Consider the following 21,211-nt stretch of genomic DNA (forward strand, 5'->3'; position numbering starts at 1 on the left):
CTCTATAACTTCGAACATTTCCTCACCACTTCCCCACCACTTGCCCATGCAATCACAGACAGTATAACACTTGCCCATTTACCTCTGCCCTCTTGACTGTCCCAAGGTCTCAAACACACCTTTCGGGTGAAGCAGCACTTCATTTGTACTTCTTTCAATCTTGTCTACTCGCTGCTCATAATGTGGTCTCATTTACACTGGTAAGACCAATCAGAGACTGAGAGACCCCTTTGTGGAACAGTTTTGCTTGGTCTGCAAGAATGACCCCTAACCTTGCAGGTGCTTGTCACTTCAATAAACTACCTTTCCCACACTAACATTTTCATCCTGGGGCTGCTGCAGTGTTTCAATATAAACTGGAGGAATATCACTTACTTCCTACTTTGGCACTTTATAGTCTTCCCTTAAGGACTCTACGTTGAGTTCAACAACTTCAGTGTATGACATCTGTGATTACAACCACACCTCTGTCCACCCAAGGCTTGGTTGTGTCTTGTTGGCTTTGCTCTCAGCAGTGCGGTTCAGTTTCACACTTTTACACTCATCATTTACACCTATTTTACATCTTAATCACTCCTTTATCATCATTAGCATTCCCTTTGTCTTTTCTTCACCATCTGTTCTACTCGCTCCTCGTTCCCCACTGTCAATAACATAGAAACCACCATCTCCCTGCCCCTTTCAGTTCTGAAGTAGAATCATTCCAGATGCAAAACACTAACTCTGCTTTTCTCTCCACAGATACTGCCAGACCTGCTGAGTTTCAGTTTTTATTTATCCATGGTAGTGTGCTTTCATTTGATTAGTAAATGAGGGAGTTTTATTCCAACCAAACACAGCTGACATTCAGTATTAATGCCTGATAAGAATGGGAAACAATGCTAAATTAAACTGTACAATTTCATCATCTAAACTCAGAGCTTCTTCTTCTTCATAGTAGCAGAGAACGGACTGCAAAACAGTTTTCCCATTCAGGGTCAGACAGTCAAACCTTTACCGTGGTTTGTATAAGAAAATGTTACAAAATCTTACAAAATGACAAGCTTTACAGAAATGTATTTAAACAAAAAACTCCTTCAACCACATTGTCACCTCTTAAAGGCTCCCTCTCACAGACCACTATGATGAAAGATCTGTGTAAGTACACCAGGCCTTAATTGCATGATTTTATACACTTGCCACTGCGTGAAGGAGCAATTAATACGATACATTACACCACAATATGTCAGACAGTGTTACAGTGAGAAGGTTAAGTAAACCAAATACTAATGATATCAGCAGCAGTTTTTAATTAACTTTTAACCATTGCAAAAAGCAAGAATCTTCACAGGACTTGAATATTCATTGCAAGCTTGCTGTTTTCTACAACAGTGTTTCTGAAGAACAATTTCACCCAACAACTAACACGAGGTCAAAACTGTTCCATGTCACTGGAAACATGAGTGTATACGAGCCATACAGAGAGATCAAATTTCCAAATCACAGACGAGTGGAATAGGATATTATTCATTCAGCAACTCCGTGGCTGAATGGCCTGCCATCATTGATATAACAGGACTGCTCCACCTACTAGTCTAGAGCCATACCTGGCCATAATGCACAAGCCTAGCATTTGAAATCTATACAACTCAAGTCTCTTATGCATTTTTTATTTGCTAATGTGGTCAATTTGAAATGCGCAGCCTAAAATTTTGTGAAGGGCAGTGTTTCCATGTCAATCATCAAACACATCGGCAAATTGATGGGAACATAAATTTAAAATGTAAAAGTGCCTCTTCAGCTGTAACGTCATGCACCAAGTAGTTTGAAAGGCTCCCTGTTCTAGCATTGCATAGAAGTGGATGAGGTACAGAGAGTTACAAATGTCCACTGGAGCTTCATGGCTTTCAAAAAGCAAGAGGTAGAAGGAACCATCCACATCTAAAGGGTGCAAGAAAGAAGCAAGGAAATGCATTAACCAATGGACAAACACCAGTGACCACAATGAAGAGCAATTCTTCCCTGGTTTACTAATTTTGAATAACATTGAAATTCTGCATGTCTGCGTATTACTGCACACAGCTCCTACTATTTCTTTGAAATCCCACTGGTCTTAAACTACAACTAATCTGAAGATCATCCATGAGAAAGGTATCAAAGGATGGAATTGCAGTGTATATGTCTTAACCTACAGAGATATAACAATGTAGCATCTATTTAATGGGTAATCCAGAGATCTGTAATAGTCATCTGGAGATCAACTCCCACTGCCCCGATTGGAGAATGTCAATCAATTACCAAAATAAACTTAATCTAAGGAGCGAGCATTAGCAATGGTGACCGAATTGTCATAAAACCCAAACTGGTTCACTCAGCCCATTAAGGAAAGGAAATTCATTCATTTTCTCATCTATAAGTGACTACAAATTCACAACAATCAATTCACTTGTAAATGCTCTCTGATAAGGCTGAGCAAGCCACTCAATTGTAGCAAACCATTCTGAAAAACATTCCAGATGAAGGGCTTATGCCCGAAACTTTATCTCTCCTGTGTTCCTCAGTTGCTGCCTGACTTGGGGTTTCTCCAGCGCTCCACCTTATGACTCTGAAAAATCTGTTCAGCCGCTCAGAGTTCACTGTAGGGAGCGGGGGGGGGGGGGGAATTGTGTAAAACACCCTGGGATTTATGTCTGACATTGAATATACATTGTGAACATCAAGAGTATTGAAATTAGAATGAGGCACCTCAGAGTGGAGTATGATGTTTGGGGAACAGTTTATTTCAATTGGACTTTCTGTAATTTTCAATCTGAAATGCTTTGCTCTCAAGCTATCCACTGACATGAAATGTTGATTGTAAAGATTACAAATGTAGACTGTAAAGATTAAGAATGTTTCTGCTGCACTGAAGCAACTAAGAGTGGAACATGTTGAATGAAGACAATTTGAATTTTATCATAAATTCTGTAATGTACTCTTACAAATTTTATGAGTAAAGTATATTTTTGGGGAAAATAAACAAAAACTATAACAACAAAATTAGGTTGATGATCCAGTATTAATTAAGTCATCCAGGCTAGACAAAGGCCCAGTCAATTTTACCAACATCTGTGAATTTATGCCAAAATTGGAAAAGCTATTGTGTGGCACTATCACCATGAAACTGGATAGATTTAGAATGGAGCTCAAAAGTCATCTTCTATGAAGTGCGGTGGAATGTCAGCATGAAAATTGCATTCAACTATAATCTGGAACATCCTGATGAAGGGCTTACGCTCGAATCATCAATTCTCCTGCTCCTCGGATGCTGCCCGACCTGCTGTGCTTTTCCAGCACCACCCTCTTGAGTCTGAAACATCATAGCCTGGCATGTTCCACACTCTACCATTACCATCAAGTGAATGAAACGGCCCTGGTCAACCAGGACTGCAGAACAGCATCCCAAAAGCAGAGCCAACTATACCTAAAATTGAAAGGCCACTCTGCCAACTTGGTGAAGCTGCAACACAGAGCTAAGTGCACACACTGAAAGCAACATACTGTATATGAAACAAAGTAATCTTCAAATCAACAGAGCAAAACAAAACATTGCAGTTTTGCCACATCCTGTCCTGAATGGTGATGAATGATTTCATAACTAATGAAAGAAGGAAGCTCTGAAAGTATTATCATCTTCTTATCACAGGGGAGCCCAGTATGTTGGTGCAAAATACAAGGCTGTAATATGAACAACCACCTTAAACTAGAAATGCCAAATGGATGATCCTTGCTGGTCTCCTCCTGAGTCCACGCTGTCTTCAGCCAACAGGACTGGCTGAATGTGGCAGCAGGAAATGGCTGAGCATACTAGACTCAGCAAATGGCCCTGACAACATCCGACTGCTGAACTTCAGAACTAGCTGCACCCCTAACCAAACGATTCATGTATAGCTACATCACTGGCATCTACCTGACATAGTACAAAGTTGCTCAGGTAAGCCATGCACAAAAATGCAGGATAAATCTAATCCAGCCAATTACCACCCCATCAGTGGTACCCTTGACCAGTCTTATTAAAGGTGTTATCAAGCTGCCCTTACTCGCCAACAGTCTGCTCACCGATGCTCAGTTTGGATTCCAATTGGCTCCTTACCACATTACAGACTTGATCCAAACATGGACAAGAGATTTAAATTCAAGAGGTGAGATGAGGGTCTCTGTCATTAACATTAAAGTATCATTAACATTAATCTAGTGTGACGACAAGTAACCCTAAGTAAATTGATGTCAATGGGAATGGAGGAAGGAACACTCCACTGTTTAGTCTTACCAGCACAAAGATTGTGGTTACTGGCAGTCAATGTCAGCCACAGAATGTCAGTGCTCATGGAGTTCCTCATATTTTTAACCATTTTTAGATGAAGATCTATAGCTTCTCTTTCCCATTAGAAGATCCGGTGGGGATGTTGGTTCGTGATTACACAGTGCTCAGCTCCATTCCCAATTCCTCAGGAGCGAAGGGGTCCATGCCCGTATGTCACAAAAACAACTTTCAGACTTGGGCTGATTAGCAGCACCACGCATCACTCTACAAGAGAATGTTTAAACTACCTCCTCTTTTAATTATATTTAATGACATTACCATCACTAAATTCCCTACATCAACATCCTGGGCTGGGGGTCACATTGACCAGAAACTTAACTGGACCAGTGATATAACACTGTGACTGTACATTGCAGCCTGAGACGGGATATTCTGTGGTGACTAAATCACTTCCCAATTCCCCAAAGCCTTTCACCTGTCCACAAGGTACAAGTCAGGAGGGAATACTCTCCATCTGCTTGGCTGAGCACAGCTCTAACAGCATTCAAGAAATTCAATATCATCCAAGTCAAAGCAATGTAGTCAATCAGCACTCCCTCCACATTAACAGTCCCCAGTAAACGCTGTGATTGCAGGGTATACCATTATAAGACACACTGCAGCTAATCGCCAAGGCTCAGTTAGCAGCACCTTCCACACCCAAAGCCTCCACCATCTCGAACAAAAGCACAAGTATATCATCAGCTCAAAGTTCTCTTCCAAGTCACATGTCATTTTTTAAAATATAGCATCATCGTTTCATCCTTATTGGGTCAAAACACTGGAACTCCCTCCCCAATGGTGTTGTGGATGTCCTGCCTCCCCAGAAACTGCAGCAGGTAAGGAAGGCAGCTCACCATAACCACCTTCTCAAGAGCAATTAGGGACAGGCAATAAATGCTAACCCAGCCAGCGACATCTATATCGCAGGAACAAATAAATTAAGAATGATTTAATGGTTCAGAAAATAAGCCTGGCACTGAAATTGGTTTATTCAACCATTAAGAAGAACATTGGCTATTAAAAAGGTCCCAAAAAGGGACAGCAAATTGTTTAAAGCTTTCACTGCCCCTTGTGCTTTCAGCTTTCTTTTCAGGAAATTGTGTCTATTGAAAGTACTGTGCAATCTAAAATAAATAGGCAACCAGTGACCCTTTAGTGCTTGATTTATTACCAGTAGAAATGGCAAGATTAAAGGGAAAGGAATTTTGTAGAGGGAACCAAGTACTTATTCCACCTCCTCCCTAACATGTGTTCCACATCATTAGCTTTTAACGGTCTCCTTACTTTACAAAGTAATCATTAGTGGAAAAGACTCTGCAAAGCCCAGATGACAGACATTATATTAAAGTGGAAAAGCTCAACCAAGCCAGACAGAGGAACGCTCATGCAGCTGGTCTGCTATTGCCAGCACTGATTACCATATCACTGCTTCACAACTGGTTTTAGTTTTATTTCCAATTCTCTCTGATTTTGTCTGGATTATGTTGAAAGATTAAAATGCTGCTCGCAACTGTTTTGTTCAGGTGTTCCCTTCTGCTGACACTGGTGAAATCTGTTTGGTTCACTTTAGTTTCAATTAAACAGCTATCTTCTACATCCTGTGGAGGGAGATCTTTTCAAATAACCAAACGTAAGAACACTGTTAAAAACCAACAATTGGAATATTTTACATTGCTTAGTACTGAAAATGGTATAGTTACACTAACCTTAATATTTCAATCAAAGGGATTACTTCTTGTTAACTCCTAAAATGTTCCCTTTTCTAACCAGGGTCTTGGTCATGGAAATATTTTCTGACTGCAGACATGTGGCTACAAGAGTAGGTCAAAGGATGGAAATTCTGCCACAAACAACTCATCTCCTGACTCCCCAAGACTGGTCCACCACTGACAAGGCACATCTCAGAAGTGTAATGGGATACTCTGCACCTGACTGGACATATGGTGGGGACAGTGGCACAAACCAAGGACTGTGGAAGGGAACGGCCCTTGCGAAAGGTAGGGAGGGGTTGGGGGAGATGTTTTGATGGTGGGGTCTAGTTGGAGTTGGCGGAAGTGTTTAAGGATGATGCATTGGATGTGGGATGGTAGGTGAGGACAAGGAGGATTCTGTCTTTATTGCGTTTGTAGGGGGGGATTTAGAGCACTGGAGCAGGGAATGGATGTGATGTGGTGGAGGGCTGTCTAAATGACAGAGGGAGGAAAAGCACACTGTTCAAAATAGGTGGGAGTGGAATGTCTCCTTGTCCAAGCAGATGCGGCAGAGGTGGAGGAATTGGGAGAACGGATGGAGTTCTTACAGGTTTCTGGGTGGTTTGAGGTGTAGTCCAGGTAGTTTGGAAGTCAATGGGTTGTAGCAGAGACTGCTGCAGAAGATGGAAATAGAGAAACATGAAGGAGGTGTCCGAGATGGACCAAATGAATTTGAGGGCAAGGTGGAAGTTGTGGGTGAAGTTGAGGAACTGCTTTGTCAGCAGCACTGCCCAAATCTATAATCTCTACCACCTGGAAGGAGAAAGGCAGCAGATGTGTGGGAACACAACAATCCGCAAGTTCCCCAGCAAGTCACACGTCATCCTGACCCAGAACTGCTTCACTGATCCTTCACACTCCCATCCTAATAAGCACCGTTTGTATCCTTACATGATACGACTGCGGCAGTTCAAAATGGCAGCTCAACACCACCTTCTCAACTGTAATTAGGAGTGGGCCCCCACATCCCATGGAAAAACAAATTGGAAGGAAGATATTTGATAGCATTTACAGCAGGATCATACCATGTAGGTATTTGGTGCTAAGGCCATTTTCCCCAAAGAATTTCCATATGAATGAAAGATGTCCCGTCAGAGTCTTACTGTGATCAACAGATGTTGGACACACTGAATTACAGAGACAACTGAAACGTAATTAACTCACAACCTATTGTATTTTAATCCTAGAAATATGGATACGTACATTTGGTATTAGTGTTTCAATAGACTCCCCTTATCTTACAACATCTTGAAAATTAATTGAATCTCCTGGAGCCCCTTCAGAATCCACTTTGAAATCTCTTCAGTGTCCCAGCTATTCTCTAACGTAAAAGTTTAAATGGAAATCTTTCAGCTCAGCAAATTCCAACTTTCTTCGAGAACCTTACAATTGCAGACTCCTCAGCTTATTGAACTGGCTTCAGAAATACCTGGAATGTTTGTCACAGCTTCTTTCCAAGCCAGCTATCCAAGCTGACTGCTTTTCACCGTCTGACCTTGTGAGGGCTACCAAGATGTTCGACGCTAGCTTCCAGCTAAGCAAATTTTCCATCTTCTCAGCTCTTCGTAAACTCCAAGTGAAGTGCAAATTACATAAGCCTAGATCTTCAAGGGACTTGAGTGAGAACCATGGAGTTAAATGAAGCAAAAAGAAGATGCTAAATCTCACAGCTCCTCTCCATGGCAGTGTAGCAACCTTTGAGGTGTTCGGTGCAAAAATGCAAACAGATTATTTTACCTTCAAAAACAATTCCTTGATTCGGTGACCCATAGAGTTTTATTAAAATTTTGGAAATGTATCATTCCTTGTTACGTTTTCTCAATACTAACTCTCACCTTGTAAATTAACTTCTTACTGGAATTTAGAAGGCTTGTCTGATGTGCATTTATATTTGAAGTGTTTATCAGAATCTTAATCACACTTCACCATTCATCTACTGTACATCAAAACAGATTCCAATTCCTCAAGCCAAAGGTATATTCTAAAACACGAATTATGAAACTGGACACTTGCAAGAGCAGATGGGTGAAGTTATTAGCCAGGTTTTACTACCTTCGACCCCAGTGGGATTTTGATCAGTGTGTTTTTGAAAAAGTTTGAACAAAGTCAGCTGTACAAGTTTTTTTTATTTTTCGTTCTGAGAGAAGTACAGTATATGCTTTCACGCTTTCACCTCACTAGCTTGAGTAATTACAACCTTAATTTGTCCTTCCCAAAGCAAAGAGCACCGAAACACCGAGTGGAAGCTCATTATAAATGTCAAGCGGCTAATTATCTTAGTCAGTTTTTGTTTTAATTTTAAAAAGTTCCAAATTACCCCAACTTTGATAGCTATAATCTAATAAAAATTAGTTCTGTGAATTTTTAATAGAATTTCATCTCCCCAAAAGTAACTCTCTGGATAGTAGCGTTGATGTTTACTCCTTAAAATTACTAAACATTGAATTATTACATACTGTAATTAAGGCACAGCTTTTTACTGGTTTATAAAATATAATAAGCAGTACGTAGGTTAATGAATGGTTATAAAAGTGATTGCACTAACCATGCCCAAAGGAAAGCCTGGTATCTCAACCTTCCACTAACCAGTAGTTAAGCTCCCCTGATTAAAAGCTGGATGGTCACAACGCAAACTGGGCAGACCACAGCCTGTGCTCTCTGAATGTTACAAGGGTACATCAACTGACCCAAGCTCTTCATAATGCATCCAATAAATATTAACAAAATTGTTAATTAATACAAATATTGGGAAGAAACATCCAATGGGATTTAAGTTGACAAATTAGGGAACATCATCTGAAAAATTGCTTGTTCAAAGTGCTGTTCTCTCTTTACTTGGAGCAGACTGTCTAAGACGTTCGTTCCCGCCTATTCTGATGTAACCACAAAATGAGAATCAGGATTTCTATAATGTACGGTATCTCACTTCCTTGGTGACAGCCTCAGTTGTACCCTCACCTCTCATTCAGAAAATGGAGAATTCATACCCTCTTCCAAGATTGGTGCAAATCATTCAGAACTACACTTCAGTGTAGTACTGATGGAATGCTGCAGTGTCCAAAATACAGTCGGTTCTGATATAACACCATAGTTCCTTTCTCATGCAATCTCGCGTTATAAGAAAAGCATGCAATAGCCACACCATTCAAACTAATGGCGTCGGAATCATGTTATTGATAATACATGCAAGGAAAGTTCACACTCTACAAATAACCGCATTAAAGACAATTTGTTTTGAAGAAACACGAGTTACAGCAGAACCAACTCTACTTCCTTTCAGATGAGTTGTTAAATCAAAACCTGTTTTACTCTCGCAGTAAACTCCAGGAATTAGTCAAAGAAGCACAGAGGAATTCTTACAGGGCCCTTGTGACACTGACATAGCCTGAGAACTGAGATCTTGTCATTCAACAAATATCCCTTAGCAAACGACAATAAAGCAGATTGTCCTGTTGTTACGTCATTGTGGGATCTTGCTCTGTAGAAATTAGTCATTCCTGAAGAAGGGCTTATGCTCAAAATGTCGATTCTCCTGCTCCTTGGATGCTGCCTGACCTGCTGCGCTTTTCCAGCAACACATTTTTCAGTGTAGAAATTAGTAACTGCATTAACTAGTAATCTTAAAGCCATGTCTACATTACAAAATTTCTTTAGTCTCTGTGAAGTACATTATGATGTACTGAGATCATGAGAAAACTTTAAATACTATACAAATGCAAACAGTTTTTTTTTACTTCAATACTACTCTAGCTCTCTAAGTCACACATACCAACGAAAAGGACCCAGAGAACAGTTGGCATTTCACGCATGCTCTGTGCCAGTGTGGTGCAACATACTGACACAAATCATGCCCAATCCCTGCATAATCCCACCCAAAGTCATCCAATTTTCCTGGAGAAGAAACAAAGGCAGTGAAATTGCCCTAAACCAAGCTTACTGTTATTATTATTAATAACAAGTCTTAACAATCGAGAATGATATTGGCAAAACTGCACTTCAATTCCCCCAGGATTTCTGCAAATTTAGCTTCAAATTTAATCTGCAACTAAACTTACATTTTTCCAGTCCAGCAGTTTGATTGATCAAGCTGAATCCATAATATTAAAGGCACTGTTGCTGAAGTGTTCCCTCGCATTGAATTCACGAATAAAAAGCAGGTCCGATAGCCAGCTTCCCCCAGTAATGTCCTACCATGCTATCTGAGGAAACAATGCTTTAAAAGATTCACAAATACTTCATGTCCATCACAACCATTCCCATCATTGATAGGAGATAAATGCCCATTGAATGTACGAGGTATAAAAATCCCACTTTAAACAAAAATGATCCAATTCTGCCCTCACGTTTGCACTCAGGATAAAACTGTTCTCATATCTACAGGCAGTGCCAAAAGCAACAATAATTTCAAACCTCAAACTACACTCCAACATTCTGGTAAAGCTCAACAGGAAACCACTATTAGCTCACTTCACAAGGTATAAATATTGCTCATTCATGGGGATCAAATGTTAACATTTAAGGAATAATGTTATTCAGTTAAACTAATGACCTCAATCTGTCTGAATTTTATGCCCATTAAGATAATCCAATCTTCACAATCCCCCAAGGGTTGTTTCTTGGTTAAATTTCTGTAACCTTCTCCAGTTAAATTATTCTTCTCCTCCTCAATCTGACTCTGGATTCACACTTTCCAAGAATGATCACTCAACCACTGATAGCCACACTCACTAGGATTCCTTCCCTCAAACTCTCCTTGAAATTTGACTTATTCAAGCTTTTAGTCCCTGGGCTGCATGAATCCTCCGATCTTGCTCCGCAGTCTTTGACACGGTCGACCCAGCACCTCTCCTCCAACATCGTGCTCAAAAGACTGGCCGTGTAGGCTCTGCTCTTCCCTATGCCATCATACCCGCAGCATTTCCAACAATCAGTTCTGCTACTCCCCACCACACCATTCATTCCAAAATTACAATTTCAATCCTAATTGCTTCATCCATTCCAAATGAGCCCTGGATTCTAACTCTTGGCTCCGTGTATTAATTCCAAACTCTTCTCCCCACCATTCCTATCATTTTCAGTTGCTCATCCCCCATGTCTTGCAATTCATTCCATCAACTCCTCAAACTCTCTCTCATCCTGTAAAACTCATGCTTGACTAATCTCAGGAATCTCTCCTCTACTGTGTTGGCTTGCTGTCCAATTGCTGATTGCATTTCTCGCTCAGTTTTCTACACGAGAGAGACTAATGTAGGAATTTGGTTTATGTTACTGTTGATTGCGGGTCCAATCATACAAGTTGCATTTAATGTGTATATCACACTTGAGTGAAGTTAGTGAGTGACAATTTCTTCTTCAGATTCCAGACTTATGGTCGTCGTTGGATGCGTTCTGATATTACAGAAGTGTGTGCTTTGCTTAAGAAAACATTTTAACACCTTGGATGATAACGGCTCTAATTCTGATACCCTGATGCAGAAAGATCATTTTCCAGAAATTTTTGAAGAAGAAAGAGCAAATAATTCATTGTGCTGAAGGTTAGGGTATCAGTGACTGGGAGTAGATGTGCTGATTATTATTCAATTGAAGGATGCCCACCATCAGGTTAACTTGCCTGAAACCAGCAACAAAAATCAAAACAGTTTAGATTCTCTCTTAACAGAGGAATGGTCACTGAAAAGTAACATAAATCGATCTGTACAGCATGTCATCTTGACAAAAGATATCGGTCCATAGCGTAAGCTTTGAAAACAGCTTGCATTTTGACTGCATCTTCCTCAGGACTCCAGGAAGCCCCAAAGCACTGTAGAGCAAACATAAACTTCAGAAGTCACTGTTGGAACACAGGAAATAAATCAGCCAATTTGGCACGCTGCAAGGTTCCACTGTAAAGCGCAAAGTGATAATGATCAAATAATCTGTGGTGTTGACTTAAGAAAACAAATTAGTCAGGACAACAGGAAGAACTTCTCTCGACTAACACAAAATAGTATCACAGTTTCTCCAAAAAGGTATAGGTGGCCTTGGCTCCCCTAAAAGGCAGCACAACACTTCTTCAGTACTGGCAATGGGAATGTCAACACAAGTCTCTGAAGTGAGGTGGAGAATACTAACAGTGAGTCACACAGGACCCTAGCACAACCCTGACTAATGCACTCACTTAGTACACATTATCCTTTGGCGCTGGTCCCTTAATTAAGGCTCAATAATCAAATTAAGTTGCATCTAGCAGTCTAGTCCATGCTGCCTGTACACCATAGGACACCACCATTGCTAAACACTGTATCCTTTCATTAATAATTTTCTATATATGAAGGCTACAACTGTTCTCCATCCTTTAAATATAGAAAGGCCATTGTACAGTACAAGAAAGCCAAGGAATGTAATAGAAATGTGGCAACATTTCTAAAATTGAATTGGAACAAATTCCAGTCTTGTAGGAGGGAAAACATATATTCGATTAAAATGAATATTCTCCCTAGATTATATCTGGAAAGTGGTACATTTGCAAAGACCTCAACATGGAGACACACTCCTTGTTCAAAGAAGGGTGGAAGAAATACCAAGAATCAGTGTTACTGCTCTAACATCAACTCTGAAGCGAAATGGCTTCAAGGTCAGCGGCCACTGTCTCAGTGGAAGCAATCTTTTCTCTGAGTCAGAGGGTCTAGGTTCAAGTCCCACTTGAGAGACTGGAGCACAAAAATCAAAGTAGATGCATCAGGGCGGTGCTGAAGGAGGACTATACTGTCAAAGATGCTAACTTTGGGCTAAGTCATGAAACATCATTGATGTCTCCCCCATCCCCAAAAGAGCAGTCGTGCTCTTCTCCATCTGGCTTGTGCATTTACTCTCGTAGGCAGGAGGAGCGTGATGTTTGCCACCAGCATCAAGCCCAGGCTGCTGGGTTCCATGGCAACTGGCACTGCATTCCCACTCCATTCAGCAGCACCTCATACTGGGGAAGCAGGGAGATAACCTTCCTTTCTGCGCCATGTCCTGTGTGACAGTGACAGAAGGCTACACATTTTGAGAACAGTTCCTGGTTTCTGGGAGTATCAGCTCCATGTGGGGCCTGTGGTGTGAACGTCGGAAGGTCCCAGCAGCAGCTAATATCTACTCCCCCTCCTGAGACATTGTTGAACAAAGTGGGTGTTATAGAGCTCGGATGTGTCAAGAGAAAGTTGATGGTGATAAAGGTAATGTCTTTGAATGTCCTGATGAGATGGTTAGAATCTCTATTCAGTGGAGTGTCTGTCAGGCACTGCATGGCACCTCCTTTTGCCTTCATTCATTCACAGGATGTGGGTGTCATTGGCCAGGCAGCATTTATTGCCCATCCTTAATTGCCCAGAGGGCAGTTAAGAGTCAACCACATTGCTGTGGATCTGGAGTCACATGTAGGCCAGACCAGGTAAGAATGGCAGATTTTCTTCCATAAAAGACATTAGTGAACCAGATAAGTTTTTTCAACAATCAACAATGGATTCATGGTCATCATGAGATTCTTTAGATTCAGATATTTGTTGGATTCAAATTCCACCATTTGCCAAGGCTGGGTTTGAACTTGCGTCCCCAGAATTCTATTTGGGTCTCTGGATTAACGATAACACCACGAGGCCATCACTTCCCCGATAATGTATGTTATTTAGAATTCACTGCCAGAAAATGTGTAGAATACACATCCAATTGTGGCTTTCAAATGGGAACTGGATAAGTACCTGGAGAGAAAACGAGTGGGCCTCAGGAGTTGAGCAGAGCAGTCTTGTTAGCCAAGTTGCTCTTGTAGACAGCTGACCTGGACATAAAAAGCCAAATGGCCTCTTTCCATGTCATAACCATTCTATGATTCCATATTGCCTTGTCTGGCTTGATGATATTTTGCTTTTTAATGCTTTTGTGAAGCGCCCTGGGATGTTTTAACACATTAAAGTGCAACATAAATAAAAGTTAGTTGCCGAATTGCAACAAACTGGGAAATTATCGTTCTGCTGCTATATTTGGAACAAAGATAATACTGGTATAAATTTGTTATAATTGTGATTTTAACTACTGGTATTGTTTAAAACAATAACATTTGCATTCATCTGTACTGAACACTATGAACTAAAAGCAATGTGACGAGGCAGTAGTCTCGTTAACCCCTGATCGGCAGGTTATTGCCAGTCAGCAATTCTGCCAAAAGGAAGTTTATATTAAACCAAACACAATGGAGACCCGTTTTTCCATTGTGTTGCTATCCACTACTGCTTTCTGAAGTTTCTGGTCAGACTTATAAATAAATAAATGCTGAGCTGGGCCAGAGTACTTGCAAAACCGAAGCCTTAGTGCAAATTAGTATGATGAAATAAGTAGAATAACACACAAAATAAGCTTGGCATCCATATTGTGACCCACATTTTCCATGTAATTCTTTTTAAAAATAGAAGTTGTAAAAACATCTATACTGGATGTGACAAAGACAAGGGGATAGACATTCATTCCAGGTGATGGTGCACAACAGCCTAACGTTTGCTGCTCTTGATATTCCATTTCATTGGAATGAAATATCACAGAGTCAATCCAATGCTGCCCTGTTCTGCACCACTGCCCCAGTGAAATGTCGACCCCAGACCACCAAACAAACCGAGAGGGCAAGGTAAAGCACAAGAGAAGAACACTGAACACAAGGTGGTATTGTGTGGTCTAGTTCTCCCAAAAGCCAGCAGTTCAAATGTCTTATAAGAATTGAAAGAGAAATGCAACAATTCCATGCAGCTATTTAAACTGAGGTAATTTAACTTTGGATTTGTCCACTTCCATTAACATTTAAGAGTGTGGTTTAAATTCAGGCCTTTTCTGGGTTTAGCCTATCGACTGACATGCATTAAACCTCTGAACTACGGGTAGTCACTTATTGCTTTGCCAGTTTTCTGATGGACAGAGACCTCCAAAATAGTGACACTGTCAAATTCTTACTGACAGAATATTAATGTTTGCTGTCAGAACCAATGCAGTGAATCCCAACTGAGTGAAGTTTCAACACAGGCCCTACAACATAGGAAACAATTGTGCAATTTAACACTTTAAAGCAGCTGGAAACAGTTAAGGGCCCCGTCCACATAGTAAAGGTTAGTATTGGATTACTCTGCTTAAAACCTCCTCAAGAACAAATTTCCATCATTAAGCTCATCTTGGCAGAGGATCAAGTGGCCCTTTCTTGTTTTCATACCTTCTTGAAACAAAATCCATGCCCATTAAGCAGGATACTGCACATAAGGTCAGGCAGACATTGGTTTAGTTTGCAGTAATAACATTTTTCTGGTGCGGTTGAACACCCGAAAATGTTTGGGTCCACTTCTTGCCATCAACCATGAGACCATCAAGCATAGCTCGAAGTCACTCAATTTCCTGGTCATGAACACAATCAGCAAACCAAATATTGTTCATTACATTCTCGCGTTACATTTATAAACATATCACCTCCCAATGAACTTTCAGTGTCTCAGAATACACCTCACCACAACACAACCTAGATAAACTTCTGAATTCATGGTCAGAATGTCCACTCACTGACATATGTGCAGATGTATATCTGCTTTCAATGTGACTGATGTGTAAAATTCTTTCTTATTTTCAAATTATTTTTAAACCAATGATAATTCTTTTCATCAATGTTGCAGAATAAAAACAATAAACTGAATGATTAGACTATTCAATAATCCAGTCACAACACTGGGCTACACAACTCCCTCGTCCATCAGAATCTTGAGTTATGCTGTCCAAGGTCACACTATTGATTTCTGTACATTTAACCAATATCAGTTCATACTGTACTCTGTCTATGCCAACTGTGATCAAAATAAAACATTATTTACCTACACCTTTACTTCAGGACTTGTAAAAGGAAAACTAAACTACATGACAACCAAATCTGGACATCAAGTGTTTCTGACAGTAGAACCACATGTTCAATGAGTATAATTTTGATATTTCTAAAAAGTATTGAATTACTGAAAACAACTTGAATCAAGCACATTTCCATAGTTCACTATTTGTATAACTCTATTCTGGACTAAATACACAAAACGAAATTCCCTCTGCTCCTTAAAAATGGAGTTAATTCATCACAGATAACAAATTCTTCAGAAGTGATAAAGTTTACCAAGTGGATAGTGAAGGGACAGAGTGGGGTAAAAGGAGCTGATATGAAGGAGAGAGGAAGATATGCAGGTCGGACCATCTCCCACCGCCCTTGGGCACTTCCCAGTAGGTTTGCTTGACCAACAATCTCACACAACCTGTTGTGATGCCTCTTTAATCACTAGCAGAGGCCTTCAGCCAGTCAGAGCGATATGACTGTATGGAGATACAAAAAAAAAATCACCCTGCCCAATTTGGGTACAAAAGAAATCTGGAGAAGTTTTCTCCATGCCAACAAAATCCAGTGCAGGAGATCACATTGCCCTCCACATATTGTACAGGATACCTAGCTGTACAATGTCATCATCACCACCACAGACAGTAACACATCCAGCTCTTGCCCATTCAAATCATTCACCAAGAAAGCCAGAATCCTGTTTCACACTATTCTCTCAGAAATCAAGACTGATTGAATATTTAACTTAGTGCTGCCTTTAACTTGAAGTTATCAATGTGATCTGATTTACCCTAATCTATCCAGTTGAAGTAAATGTGTCCATGCAAACACAATTGAATCCCTCATTATTTTATAAACTTGAACCAAATTGGTCCCAAGGCTATGTTTCTTGAAAGCAAACAGAATTTAGCTCTTTAGATCCACACCATTACCAAATTCTCAATACCCCAACAAATAGAGAAAACCATAAACATTATTATAAATAAGGTCCACTCAAAATTTTGTGAAAGGGCAAAATGTTTTGTTTTAGAGTATGGCTGAAATTTTAAATAACGATGCACCAAAGACACTCCATTCTTTTTCTTTCCAAACAAGCTTCCATTCTGGCGGACAAATGTATATTTAACGATACATCAGCTCAAGGACATAAAACTGCACTTTTTAAAGTTAAACAAACTCAGACACCCATTCCCTCACAACCCATCAAGGCCTGCTGGTAATTGTTTAGCATTCTCCAGAGTCCTAACTGTCACATACAGCAAATAAAAGAGAAAATCTTGGCCTAAATGCAGAGGCCAGTGAGTTACTCACTGAGATAGTTGGCCTGTTGGCTCATTAACAGGTAGCTCAGAGGCAAATACCTCATTCTACCATAAATCAAAGGAAAATCCTGGAGAAGCTGGAGTTAACATGGTGATCAACAAGGAAAAGTTAGGTTAATAATCCAGCACTGCCAAACCTGCTGAGTACCTCTAATAGAGTCATAGAGATGTACAGCATGGAAACAGACCCTTCGGTTCAACACGACCATGCCTACTTTGTCTTTGCCTCATCTTTCCAAGATTTGCAATGTTTAGCTTTTAATTTAAGCCAAGTGAAGTCACCAGCATTTTAGTTAAAGTGCTTGTACCAAAACGAGAAAAAAAAATTCCATTCCTCAAGACTAAACCTCTTCCTTGATGAGCAAAAAAATAACCCCAAAAAATACAAATGAACAATTATTCAAGTACAATAAGACTGGAAACAATAAGCATTACACTTAAATTGGATCCTAAGAGGTTAAAAAATACACATTCATACTTACAAATTCACTGCAATTATTTAGAGAAACCAGTTTATAGTATAACACAAAAATTAATCTTATCTTGCTCACCCCCAAGTTCAGGTACTGTGGACCGGCCAATCCTAATATTACAGGTTCCAATAATCACAAATAATTCAAATGATCACACTGTCAAAAGGCTTTTACTGCTTGTTGTCAATGGATGGAATGCTTTAAAATGACAAAGTACCTCAACTATGAAAGGAAATGGTGAAGTAGGCCACTTCCCTTTGTTGGAAGCACATTTCCTGTTGGATATGCAAATATAAAGAAAAATATTAAAACCAGAGAGATTTCTGTGGGTTGTCATTCCTGTCTGAATTCCACAGGGAACTCCATAACTGAAGCTGGGGAGTAAGAGCATTGGGGGACAGAGGAGAGACAGACTAGAGTGATGGAGCTAAAGAATTTTAATGATACAACAATGATCTTATAATCCAACTATTCTCTGTACTTCTTAATCATTTCCCATTTATCCCAAGTATCATAACAAAGCCATCGATTCAAGGATTATGTGATGGTTTAAAGTCAAAAAGAAATCTGATATTGAAATAGCAATTTTTCAGTAGATTTATGATAAAAATGTCTAACTATGTCAGCGTCACTGGGGCTGGTGGAACGGAATCCAATAACAAACTGAAACGAAAGGACAGAATGAATCCCTCTTTGAATTCTGTAATGTGCAATGCAGAATCACAGTAAGAAAGATGACAGTTTGAAAAGGCACAGTAAACAGGCAAATAGATTTCTCTCTGCCCAAGACTTACTATTTCCTTTCTAACCATTAGTTAAATATTTCCAGTCTTTATTCAAAGGCATTAGTTATTAACAACACACAACTAAATGTTAAGTCATTTAATGGCACTAAATTACTGGAATCAACCATCAAATTCCTTGCAAATTCATACCCTATGTATAAATGATCAGTTAAGCAGATGTTTTGCTTGTGCATTGCTGTTTTCTCAAGCAGCCAAATTTAGAAAGCACACTGAAAAAGATTGTTTATATATAGAAAGAAACACAGCATGCCTTGTTCGAAGGCAAGAAGTTGTAATGATCATCAAGAGCCAAACCATATCTTGTATTCTGCATTTTCATTTACTCATTACCAGAGGCACGAGTTTCATTTGTTAGATTATCCTAAACAATTCTTGTTCATTGTTACTTACAATATCCCAAAATACAGAAACCCGGACTAACTACGTCGTGAAGTTGAAGAGCAGCAAGGAGCTTGAAATAATGCCATAAAGACTGGTACCCCATCACCAAGTCACCCGTTATTTATACGTGCTTAGTACATGACAGAGCCATGATAGACTTGACATGTCAACATGCTCAAAACTGTAAACAAATGATGAACAAATCGCCAGGATATTGAATGGAGAGCCAAAGCAACTGGACAGAAGTCAGACAAAGCCATGATCAGACCACACCTAAGAACTGCACTCACCTCTGGTTACCACACCATGAAGAATTCATTCACGCATTAAAGGTGGTAAAAGAAAACCAATTCCTAGGATTGTGCCAGGAGAAAGGAGAAACATGGGCTTTTCAGTCTTAAGGAGATGTGTGACAAGTGCTGCTATAACAAGGTAGCTATGGGAAGAACAAAAAGACATGGACTCAAACTAGTAAGAGGCAAACACAGAGCAGGTTTCAGGAAGCAATCCACAAAGAGTGATCAAACCTCTAAACACCCCCCCAGATGGCACGGTGGAGGAAAGAATCTATGAACTGCTTAAGAACCAGCTGGATTCTCAAATGGGAAACTACAGTGTCATTCTGAATGGATAAACTTAGATGGCCCCCTTCATCCAACACTACCCTGTGAATTACAAGATGTGGTAGTAGAGAAGAGAATGTAAGACAGTGAATATGATCTAAGGTTTCTAATGACTACTGAGTACTGTAACCTCCACCATCCCCATTCACTTGCTTGAGTGCCAAAAGTGAAGCTATTCAGGGAACTACTGGAGGGGTCAGCCTCCTATGGAAATACTTTCCACAGTGAATTATCACTTGAAGAGATGAGGATCCAAAAGCAAACTGGATGGATGATAAATCAAAATTTGTAAAAAATAGCAATTCTTGAACATAAATGTAGGGTGCAGTGACATTTTAGTAATTTCAATATTAAACATGTAGTTATGCACAATTATACAGAAATTAATGGTTAACCTTTAATTTTCTTGCCAGAGTGACAGCACTGCACAGATCAATAGCACTATTTCACCCCTTCCCCCTAATCTGAAGCACGGGTCTCTAGGTCACATAAATTGGCAAATTAAAAGTGCATTGGAGATAAAATGTATACCCTTGGAGCTCTGGCTGATCTATTACCATGGAAGAGGAACAGGAAGTCAGCACCAGAGATTTAGCTATGAAGTATTTTATAGCATAGACCGTCATAACGAAAACATTTTTCAAAAATCAATGACATTCAAATTCATTAAATGTTAAGCACTCCAAGCTTATAAATTCTAGCTCATGAATTGTATGGTCAGGTTTCCTTTCAAAATAATTTCAGAAAGCAGCGTCTGATCAATATTCAACATGCTTTCCCAACTTTATTAAAAGAAAGAAAACTTTTTAAAGTAAATTTGTGGTTACAGAAAGTAACAAGGATAGAAAGTCCAAATATTTAAGTTATTTTTCCAATTCAGAACAAGAAAATAGAATGTGATTTAGAGCTCAGTACATTACCCTAACTAAAATTGATCTGAAAAACAAGTCAAAGTGTCAAAAATGTACACAACTACTTATACAGAATGGCAGTTCCATAATATTTTAAAAAAACAGAGTAATAGAGTCATAGAGATGTACAGCATGGAAACAGACCCTTCGGTCTGACTTTTCCATGCTGACCAGATATCCCAACCCAATCTAGTCCCACCTGCCAACACCGGGCCATATCCCTCCAAACCTTTCCTATTCATATACCCATCCAGATGCCTTTTAAATGTTGCAGTTATAATAGCCTCCACCACTTCCTCTGGCAGCTCATTCCATATACATACCACCCTCTACATGAAAAGATTGCCCCTTAGGTCCCTTTTAAAATTTTCCTCTCTCACCCTAAACCTATGGCCTCTAGTTCTGGACTCCTCCACCCCAGGGAAAAGACCTTGTCTAGTTACCCTATCCATGCCCCTCATGATTTTATAAACCTCTATAAAGTCACCCTCAGCCTCCTCTGCTCCAGGGAAAACAGCACCAGCCTATTCAACCTCTCCCTAAGTCCTCCAACCCTAGCAACATCCTTGTAAATCTCCTCTGAACCCTCTCAAGTAAAGAAGACCAGAATTGCACATAATATTCCAACAGTGGCCTAACCAATGTCCAGTACAGCCACAACAAGACCTCCCAACTCCTGTACTCAATACTCTGACCAATAAAGGAAAGCATACCAAATGCCTTCTTCACTATCCTAGCTACCTGCAACTCTACTTTCAAGGAGC

General features: G+C 39.9%; 1 protein-coding gene across 5 annotated transcripts in view; it reads right to left on the minus strand.

Moving 5' to 3' along the window:
• cux2b (cut-like homeobox 2b) overlaps window positions 1-21,211 on the minus strand; it is a 327,451-nt gene that overhangs the window by 182,542 nt on the left and 123,698 nt on the right. The window contains exon 1 of one of the 5 annotated variants that reach the window (XM_060843614.1): window positions 17,805-17,879. The exons of the other annotated variants lie outside the window; for them this stretch is intronic. The gene's annotated coding sequence lies outside the window, so the exon portion shown is untranslated. Of the gene's footprint in view, window positions 1-17,804; window positions 17,880-21,211 lie in introns of those variants that run through there. 5 annotated transcript variants of the gene reach the window in all.

This window comes from Hemiscyllium ocellatum, chromosome 24, assembly GCF_020745735.1.
Source record: "Hemiscyllium ocellatum isolate sHemOce1 chromosome 24, sHemOce1.pat.X.cur, whole genome shotgun sequence".
Taxonomy (NCBI): Eukaryota; Metazoa; Chordata; class Chondrichthyes; order Orectolobiformes; family Hemiscylliidae; genus Hemiscyllium; species Hemiscyllium ocellatum.